At 50.9% G+C, this 9,996-nt stretch overlaps 1 non-coding gene across 1 annotated transcript in view; it reads left to right on the top strand.

The window, feature by feature from the left end:
- The first annotated feature begins 9,705 nt into the window (after positions 1 to 9,705).
- LOC134545484 (small subunit ribosomal RNA) overlaps positions 9,706 to 9,996 on the top strand; it is a 1,989-nt gene continuing 1,698 nt past the window's right edge. Inside the window, exon 1 of the ribosomal RNA XR_010078576.1 lies at positions 9,706 to 9,996. This exon is cut by the window's right edge and continues 1,698 nt beyond it. This is a non-coding gene — a ribosomal RNA (small subunit ribosomal RNA).

Genomic DNA, 9,996 nt, shown 5'->3' with positions numbered 1-9,996 from the left:
TAATCCTTGGTAATTTTACATGTTAAATTAACATGTGTATTAACACAGGCTGGGAGAACTAGGCATTCTGGACTTTGAAAAATTTCGAGCAGGGGCCAGAGAAATTCTCCCGGCGACAGAGGCCTCCGCGGCCGGGAGAAATCTCGGCGCTCGGGCAGCGCGTCTACCCATGGGGAGCGGGCAGCCAGAAAATTCTGGCGGCGACCGAGGCCTCCGCGGACGAGGAAAAGGTCATTGGTAATATTACATGTTAAATTAACATGTGTATTAACACATGCTGGGAGAAGCAGGCATTCTGGACTTTGAAAAATTTCGAGCAGGGGCCGGAGAAATTCTCCCGGCGACCGAGGCCTCCGCGGCCGGGAGAACTCTCGGCGCTCGGGCTCCGCGTCTACCAATGGGGAGCGGGCAGCCAGAAAATTCTGGCGGCGACCGAGGCCTCCGCGGCCGAGGAAATGGTCCTTGTTGATTTTACATGTTAAATTAACATGTGTATTAACACAGGCTGGGAGAAGCAAGCCTGCGGGACTCTGCAATACATTGAGCGGGGAGCCAGAAAATTCTGGCGGCGACCGAGGCCTCCGCGGCCGAGGAAATGGTCCTCAATGATTTTACATGTTAAATTAACATGTGTATTAACACAGGCTGGGAGAAGCAAGCCTGCGGGACTCTGCAATACATTGAGCGGGGAGCCAGAAAATTCTGGCGGCGACCGAGGCCTCCGCGGCCGGGGAAATAATCCTCGGTAATTTTACATGTTAAATTAACATGTGTATTAACACAGGCTGGGAGAAGCAGGCATTCTGGACTTTGAAAAATTTCGAGCAGGGGCCGGAGAAATTCTCCCGGCGACCGAGGCCTCCGCGGCCGGGAGAACTTCGGCGCTCGGGCTCCGCGTGTACACGCCGCAAGGCCCATTTTGGGTTATATAGGGGGTAGTGGTGTCTCTGGAGGGAAAAAATACACGGTAAATATTGCAGCCAGAGCCTATGGCAATCTGTTGGCGACCGAGGCCTCCACACCCCGGCAAATTTTCGGCTCTCGGACTGTGTGTATTCCACTGGAGACAGGCCTGCGGGACTCTGTAATATATTGAGCCGGGAGCCAGAAAATTCTGGCGGCGACCGAAGCCTCCGCGGCCGGGGAAATAATCCTCGGTAATTTTACATGTTAAATTAACATGTGTATTAACACAGGCTGGGAGAAGCAAGCCTGCGGGTCGCTGCAATATATTGAGCGGGGAGCCAGAAAATTCTGGCGGCGACCGAGGCCTCCGCGGCCGGGGAAATAATCCTCGGTAATTTTACATGTTAAATTAACATGTGTATTAACACAGGCTTGGAGAAGCAAGCCTGCGGGACTCTGCAATACATTGAGCGGGGAGCCAGAAAATTCTGGCGGCGACCGCGGCCTCTGCGGCCAGGGAAATAATCCTCGGTAATTTTACATGTTAAATAACCATGTGTATTAACACAGGCTGGGAGAAGCAAGCATGCGGGACTCTGCAATATATTGAGCAGGGAGCCAGAAAATTCTGGCTGCGACCGAGGCCTCTGCGGCCGAGGAAATGGTCATTGGTAATTTTACATGTTAAATTAACATGTGTTTTAACACAGGCTGGGAGATGCAGGCATTCTGGACTTAGAAAAATTTCGAGCAGGGGCCCGAGAAATTCTCCCGGCGACCGAGGCCTCCGCGGCCGGGAGAACTCTCGAAAACCACCTCGTTCGTGGTTGTTTGCCGTGCGGGGCGAATCGGGAAATCTAGCAAATAGCTGAAGACATTCTCCCGGCGATGGAGGCCTCGGCGGCCGGGAAAAACGCCCGCGCTCGGGCGTTGCGCGCCCCCTTGGCAAGGCCCATTTTGGGTTATATAGGGGGTAGTGGTGTCCCGAGGGGAAAAAATTAACATGTTAAATACTGCTCCCAGGCAATTGTAAAATGTCTCGGCGACGGAAGGCACCACTACCCGGCATATTTACGCCCCTCGGACTCCGTGCGCCAGCCTGTAATAGCGAATCGGGACTTAGAAAAAAAATTCGAGCAGGGAGCCAGAACATTTTCCCGGCGATCGAGGCCTCCGCGGCCGAGGAATTTGTCATTGGTGATTTTGCATGTTAAATTAACATGTGTATTAACACAGGCTTGGAGAAGCAAGCCTGCGGGACTCTGCAATACATTGAGCGGGCAGCCAGAAAATTCTGGCGGCGACCGAGGCCTCCGCGGCCGGGGAAATAATCCTCTGTAATTTTACATGTTAAATTAACATGTGTATTAACACAGGCTTGGAGAAGCAAGCCTGCGGGACGCTGCAATACATTGAGCGGGGAGCCAGAAATTTCTGGCGGCGACCGAGGCCTCTGCGGCCGGGATAATAATCCTTGGTAATTTTACATGTTAAATTAACATGTGTATTAACACAGGCTGGGAGAACTAGGCATTCTAGACTTTGAAAAATTTCGAGCAGGGGCCGGAGAAATTCTCCCGGCGACCGAGGCCTCCGCGGCCGGGAGAACTCTCGGCGCTCGGGCTCCGCGTCTACCCATGGGGAGCGGGAAGCCAGAAAATTCTGGCGGCGACCGAGGCCTCCGCGGCCGAGGAAATGGTCCTTGGTGATTTTACATGTTAAATTAACATGTGTATTAACACAGGCTGGGAAAAGCAAGCCTGCGGGACTCTGCAATATATTGAGCGGGGAGCCAGAAAATTCTGGCGGCGACCGAGGCCTCCACGGCCGGGGAAATAATCCTCGGTAATTTAACATGTTAAATTAACATGTGTATTAACACAGGCTTGGAGAAGCATGCCTGCGGGACTCTGCAATACATTGAGCGGGGAGCCAGAAAATTCTGGCGGCGACCGAGGCCTCTGCGGCCGAGGAAATGGTCATTGGTAATTTTACATGTTAAATTAACATGTGTATTAACACAGGCTGGGAAAAGCAAGCCTGCGGGACTCTGCAATATATTGAGCGGGGAGCCAGAAAATTCTGGCGGCGACCGAGGCCTCCACGGCCGGGGAAATAATCCTCGGTAATTTAACATGTTAAATTAACATGTGTATTAACACAGGCTGGGAGAAGCAGGCATTCTGGACTTTGAAAAATTTCGAGCAGGGGCCGGAGAAATTCTCCCGGCGACCGAGGCCTCCGCGGCCGGGAGAACACTCGGCGCTCGGGCTCCGCGTGTACCCGCGGCAAGGCCCATGTTGGGTTATATAGGGGGTAGTGGTGTCCCGAGGGGGAAAAAATTAACATGTTAAATACAGCTTCCAGGCAATAGAAAAATGTCTCGGCGACGGAAGGCACCACTACCCGGCGAATTCCCGCCCCTCTGACTCCGTGCGCCAGCCTGTAATAGCGAATCGGGACTTAGAAAAAATTCGAGCAGGGAGCCAGACAATTCTGTCGGCGACCGAGGCCTCCGTGGCCGGGGAAATAATCCTCGGTAATTTTACATGTTAAATTAACATGTGTATTAACACAGGCTTGGAGAACCAAGCCTGCGGGACTCTGCAATACATTGAGCGGGGAGCCAGAAAATTCTGGCGGCGACCGAGGCCTCCGCGGCCGGGGAAATAATCCTCGGTAATTTTACATGTTAAATTAACATGTGTATTAACACAGGCTTGGAGAACCAAGCCTGCGGGACTCTGCAATACATTGAGAGGTGAGCCAGAAAATTCTGGCGGCGACCGAGGCCTCCGCGGCCGAGGAAATGGTCCTCGGTGATTTTACATGTTAAATTAACATGTGTATTAACACAGGCTGGGAGAAGCAAGCCTGCGGGACTCTGCAATATATTGAGCGGGGAGCCAGAAAATTCTGGCGGCGACCGAGGCCTCCACGGCCGGGGAAATAATCCTCGATAATTTAACATGTTAAATTAACATGTGTATTAACACAGGCTGGGAGAAGCAGGCATTCTGGACTTTGAAAAATTTCGAGCAGGGGCCGGAGAAATTCTCCCGGCGACCGAGGCCTCCGCGGCCGGGAGAACTTCGGCGCTCGGGCTCTGCGTGTACCCACCGCAAGGCCTATTTTGGGTTTTATAGGGGGTAGTGGTGTCTCTGGAGGGAAAAAATACACGGTAAATATTGCAGCCAGAGCCTATGGCAATCTGTTGGCGACCGAGGCCTCCACACCCCGGCAAATTTTCGGCTCTCGGACTGTGTGTATTCCACTGGAGACAGGCCTGCGGGACTCTGTAATATATTGAGCCGGGAGCCAGAAAATTCTGGCGGCGACCGAGGCCTCCGCGGCCGAGGAAAAGGTCATTGGTAAAATTACATGTTAAATTAACATGTGTATTAACACAGGCTGGGAGAAGCAGGCATTCTGGACTTAGAAAAATTTCGAGCAGGGGCCCGAGAAATTCTCCCGGCTACGAGGCCTCCGCGGCCGGGAGAACTCTCGGCGCTCGGGCTCCGCGTCTACACATGGGGAGCGGGCAGCCAGAAAATTCTGGCGGCGACCGAGGCCTCCGCGGCCGAGGAAATGGTCCTTGGTGATTTTACATGTTAAATTAACATGTGTATTAACACAGGCTGGGAGAAGCAAGCCTGCGGGTCGCTGCAATATATTGAGCGGGGAGCCAGAAATTTCTGGCGGCGACCGAGGCCTCCGCGGCCGGGGAAATAATCCTCGGTAATTTTACATGTTAAATTAACATGTGTATTAACACAGGCTTGGAGAAGCAAGCATGCGGGACTCTGCAATATATTGAGCAGGGAGCCAGAAAATTCTGGCTGCGACCGAGGCCTCTGCGGCCGAGGAAATGGTCATTGGTAATTTTACATGTTAAATTAACATGTGTTTTAACACAGGCTGGGAGATGCAGGCATTCTGGACTTAGAAAAATTTCGAGCAGGGGCCAGGGAAATTCTCCCTGCGACCGAGGCCTCCGCGGCCGGGAGAACTCTCGAAAACCACCTCGTTCGTGGTTGTTTGTCGTGCGGGGCGAATCGGGAAATCTAGCAAATAGCTGAAGACATTCTCCCGGCGATGGAGGTCTCGGCGGCCGGGAAAAACGCCCGCGCTCGGGCGTTGCGCGCCCCCTTGGCAAGGCCCATTTTGCGTTATATAGGGGGTAGTGGTGTCACGAGGGGAAAAAATTAACATGTTAAATACTGCTCCCAGGCAATTGTAAAATGTCTCGGCGACGGAAGGCACCACTACCCGGCATATTTACGCCCCTCGGACTCCGTGCGCCAGCCTGTAATAGCGAATCGGGACTTAGAAAAAAAATTCGAGCAGGGAGCCAGAACATTTTCCCGGCGATCGAGGCCTCCGCGGCCGAGGAATTTGTCATTGGTGATTTTGCATGTTAAATTAACATGTGTATTAACACAGGCTTGGAGAAGCAAGCCTGCGGGACTCTGCAATACATTGAGCGGGCAGCCAGAAAATTCTGGCGGCGACCGAGGCCTCCGCGGCCGGGGAAATAATCCTCTGTAATTTTACATGTTAAATTAACATGTGTATTAACACAGGCTTGGAGAAGCAAGCCTGCGGGACTCTGCAATACATTGAGCGGGGAGCCAGAAATTTCTGGCGGCGACCGAGGCCTCTGCGGCCGGGATAATAATCCTTGGTAATTTTACATGTTAAATTAACATGTGTATTAACACAGGCTGGGAGAACTAGGCATTCTGGACTTTGAAAAATTTCGAGCAGGGGCCGGAGAAATTCTCCCGGCGACCGAGGCCTCCGCGGCCGGGAGAACTCTCGGCGCTCGGGCTCCGCGTCTACCCATGGGGAGCGGGCAGCCAGAAAATTCTGGCGGCGACCGAGGCCTCCGCGGCCGAGGAAAAGGTCATTGGTAATATTACATGTTAAATTAACATGTGTATTAACACATGCTGGGAGAAGCAGGCATTCTGGACTTTGAAAAATTTCGAGCAGGGGCCGGAGAAATTCTCCCGGCGACCGAGGCCTCCGCGGCCGGGAGAACTCTCGGCGCTTGGGCAGCGCGTCTACCCATGGGGAGCGGGCAGCCAGAAAATTCTGGCGGTGACCGAGGCCTCCGCGGCCGAGGAAATGGTCCTTGGTGATTTTACATGTTAAATTAACATGTGTATTAACACAGGCTGGGAGAAGCAGGCATTCTGGACTTAGAAAAATTTCGAGCAGGGGCCGTTGAAATTCTCCCGGCGACCGAGGCCTCCGCGGCCGGGAGAACTCTCGGCGCTCGGGCTCCGCGTGTACACGCGTCAAGGCCCATTTTGGGTTATATAGGGTGTAGTGGTGTCTCTGGAGGGAAAAAATACACGGTAAATATTGCAGCCAGAGCCTATGGCAATCTGTTGGCGACCGAGGCCTCCACACCCCGGCAAATTTTCGGCTCTCGGACTGTGTGTATTCCACTGGAGACAGGCCTGCGGGACTGTGCAGTATATTGAGCGGGGAGCCAGGAAAATCTCCCGGCGACCGAGGCCTCCGCGGCCGAGGAAATGGTAATTGGTGGTTTTGCATGTAAAATTAACATGTGTATTAACACAAGCTGGGATGAGAGGAATTTGGCGGCGACCGAGGCCTCCTCACCCCGGCAAAATATCAGCTACCGGGCTCTGCATATTCCTACAGAAGCAGGCCTGCAGGACTCTGCAATATATTGAGCGGGAACCAGAAAATTCTGGCGGCGACCGAGGCCTCCGCGGCCGAGGAAAATTGTCATTGGTGGTTTGCATGTAAAATTAACATGTGTATTAACACAAGCTGTGACCAGAGGAATTTGGCGGCGACCGGGGCCTCCACACCCCGGCAAAATATCAGCTACCGGGCTCTGCTTATTCACATTCAAGCAGGCATTAGGGACTCTGAAAAGTTTCGGGCGGGGAGCCAGAAAATTCTCCCGGCCACAGAGCCCTCCCTCCCGAGAGTCTGTGTAAATGCCTGTTATACAGGCCCCATGAATTCCAGCCTTATAGGTTATTTTAAGTCTCCGTTCGTGGTTGTTCGTAAACAACTGCGATTCGGGATTTTGACCTATTTCCTATGATCATGTTCCCGGAAGTTAGCCAGCCTCTTTCAGTCAAAATCTCATATTTTGGGTACCTTTGTGAACCCATCGATAGGCCCATTTTGGGTATATTAGGGGGACATGCAATCGGGAGAAAAATTGGAATTATTTGCAATATGGAAAGAATATGTACATAAATGAAAAGGGAGTCCCCCCGAGTTTTCTCGCCCTATATATATTGCAAAAATATCCAATTAATTATTGTGGAACCTGTAGCACCTTTCTATGAAGCAGAATTAACATTACAGAACGGTTTGAATGCTACCACCTCAGTTTCTCTACAATGCATTGGATTTCAAAGAGGTGAATTACTGTGGATGGTACTGTTGTATGGCTAACAAATCGTCTGGGAAACAATGCAGAATTAAATTAAGAAGGTTGTATGTTTTCTGTTACATGGTGGAGGTGCCCTCTAGTACACAGTAAAATGTTTTGTGGACTGCAGCTCCTTGAGGAATTAATTCAGTATGGGTCTTGTAGTGGTCTGAAAGTGGATGATGAAAAAGAATGTATAATGGTATTCAGAGCACCTCGCGGTGAAGCGGACATGCTACCTCAAAATGCTTGATTGATTCATGCCCAGTTCCCCCAAGAAGCGGTACATTGAAAAAATTGATTTACTTTGTGGATGATACTAGCAAATACTATCCGCTGGGGGAAGTAAGCAGAAATTTGGTGGTCGTATGTTTGTTACATGGTAGAGGTGCTTTCTAGTACACAATGAAATGCTTGGTGTACCGCTGCTCCTTGAAGAATTAATTCCATATGGGTCTAGCCGTGGTCTTAACTGTGAACACGAAGAACTATCTAAAGTGGCCTATCTGTCTGAACTGCAATACACAAGCTGCGAGCCAATGCTATACCTTTCTCAGGTAACGAGCTCTTGTGCGGCGATTCGATTGGATGCGAAATGGTGGGGAACGCGTGTCCGGTCGTCTTAACCAAGTAATGGTTCCCCTCTGTTAACAATGAAATGTTTGATGGATCGCAGCTCCCTGAGAGACAAGTTTCAAAGGGGTTAGTCGCGGTCTTCAATCCTGGCCAAGGTGCAGTCACCATCTATAAGAGATACCTGCTTTACTGAAGGGTAGCAAGAGTTCCCTTGCCCGCATGTTGCTCCGTGGGGGTATATCAGTATAAAGGTAGAAGAAGCCATGATCGGAGCTTCGGTGGATGAGATTGGCGGAGAAGACATGTTCTTGTCTATCTGGTAGATCAGGGGGGTGGCAGCTGATCCGGAGAAAGCAAGCGGACTCCCGATGTTCCGTCGACTCCCAATGTACACTTGAAACATGCACATTTGGGTGGCGAGGGGGCGTTGTGGCCATCCGAAAACATGTCTTCATCTCTCTTATTGGTGGACCGCTGCTCCTTGAAGAATTAATTCCATATGGGTCTAGTCTTGGTGATAACTGTGAACACTAAGAACTATCTAAAGTGGCCTATCTGTCTGAACTGCAATACACTAGCTGCGAGCCAATGCTATACCTTTCTTAGGTAACGAGCTCTTGTGCGGCAATTCGATTGGATGCGAAATGGTGGGGAACGCGTGTCCTATCGTCTTAACCAAGTAATGGTTCCCCTCTGTTAACAATGAAATGTTTGATGGATCGCAGCTCCCTGAGAGACAAGTTTCAAAGGGGTTAGTCGCGGTCTTCAATCCTGGCCAAGGTGCAGTCACCATCTATAAGAGATACCTGCTTTACTGAAGGGTAGCAAGAGTTCCCTTGCCCGCATGTTGCTCCGTGGGGGTATATCAGTATAAAGGTAGAAGAAGCCATGATCGGAGCTTCGGTGGATGAGATTGGTGGAGAAGACATGTTCTTGTCTATCTGGTAGATCAGGGGGGTGGCAGCTGATCCGGAGAAAGCAAGCGGACTCCCGATGTTCCGTCGACTCCCAATGTACACTTAAAACATGCACATTTGGGTGGCGAGGGGGCGTTGTGGCCATCCGAAAACATGTCTTCATCTCTCTTATTGGTGGACCGCTGCTCCTTGAAGAATTAAATCCATATGGGTCTAGTCTTGGTGATAACTGTGAACACTAAGAACTATCTAAAGTGGCCTATCTGTCTGAACTGCAATACACTAGCTGCGAGCCAATGCTATACCTTTCTCAGGTAACGAGCTCTTGTGCGGCAATTCGATTGGATGCGAAATGGTGGGGAACGCGTGTCCTATCGTCTTAACCAAGTAATGGTTCCCCTCTGTTAACAATGAAATGTTTGATGGATCGCAGCTCCCTGAGAGACAAGTTTCAAAGGGGTTAGTCGCGGTCTTCAGCCCTGGCCAAAGGTGTTTAGAAATGAATACTTTTCGGACCAGTGGGCAAATTAGTTCACAGCGAGCCCACGGGCCAACGGTCTGCTCCCGCAGTGGGCCGCGCCCGAATGTGGGCACCGATCATATAATTTGAAATCCACTCGCCAAGTACCATGCGAGTTTCTAAGAGCGCGATATATTCGCCAGTGAAAGCCTTGGAAGTTTGGCCTCGCCTACTCCCTAGGAAAATTAATTAGAGATGGAAGGAAAGACTTTGCAATTGCAAAGCGGGTGTCGATATTGGGAAGTCGCCCCCGTACTTGTTGATACAGAAGGAAAAAAAAATGTACATCATAAGATTCGGACCCGGTGCTCTGCGGACCCGGGAGGTTCCTCCGAACGAAAAAAAAAGCTGCTAGCAGCTCCCTGGTTGATCCTGCCAGTAGTCATATGCTTGTCTCAAAGATTAAGCCATGCATGTCTAAGTGCAAGCCAAAATAAGGTGAAACCGCGAATGGCTCATTAAATCAGTTATGGTTCCTTAGATCGTACCACATGACTTGGATAACTGTGGTAATTCTAGAGCTAATACATGCTGAACTGAGTCCCGACCAGAAATGGGAGGGATGCTTTTATTAGATCAAAACCAATCGGCGTGGCTCGTCTGCGTCCGTTTGCTTTGGTGACTCTGGATAACTTTGTGCTGATCGCACG

The sequence above is a fragment of the Bacillus rossius genome, unplaced genomic scaffold (assembly GCF_032445375.1).
Source record: "Bacillus rossius redtenbacheri isolate Brsri unplaced genomic scaffold, Brsri_v3 Brsri_v3_scf756, whole genome shotgun sequence".
Taxonomy (NCBI): Eukaryota; Metazoa; Arthropoda; class Insecta; order Phasmatodea; family Bacillidae; genus Bacillus; species Bacillus rossius.
Note: the sequence above shows the minus strand (reverse complement) of the source record. Positions and strands in the feature narration are given on the sequence as shown.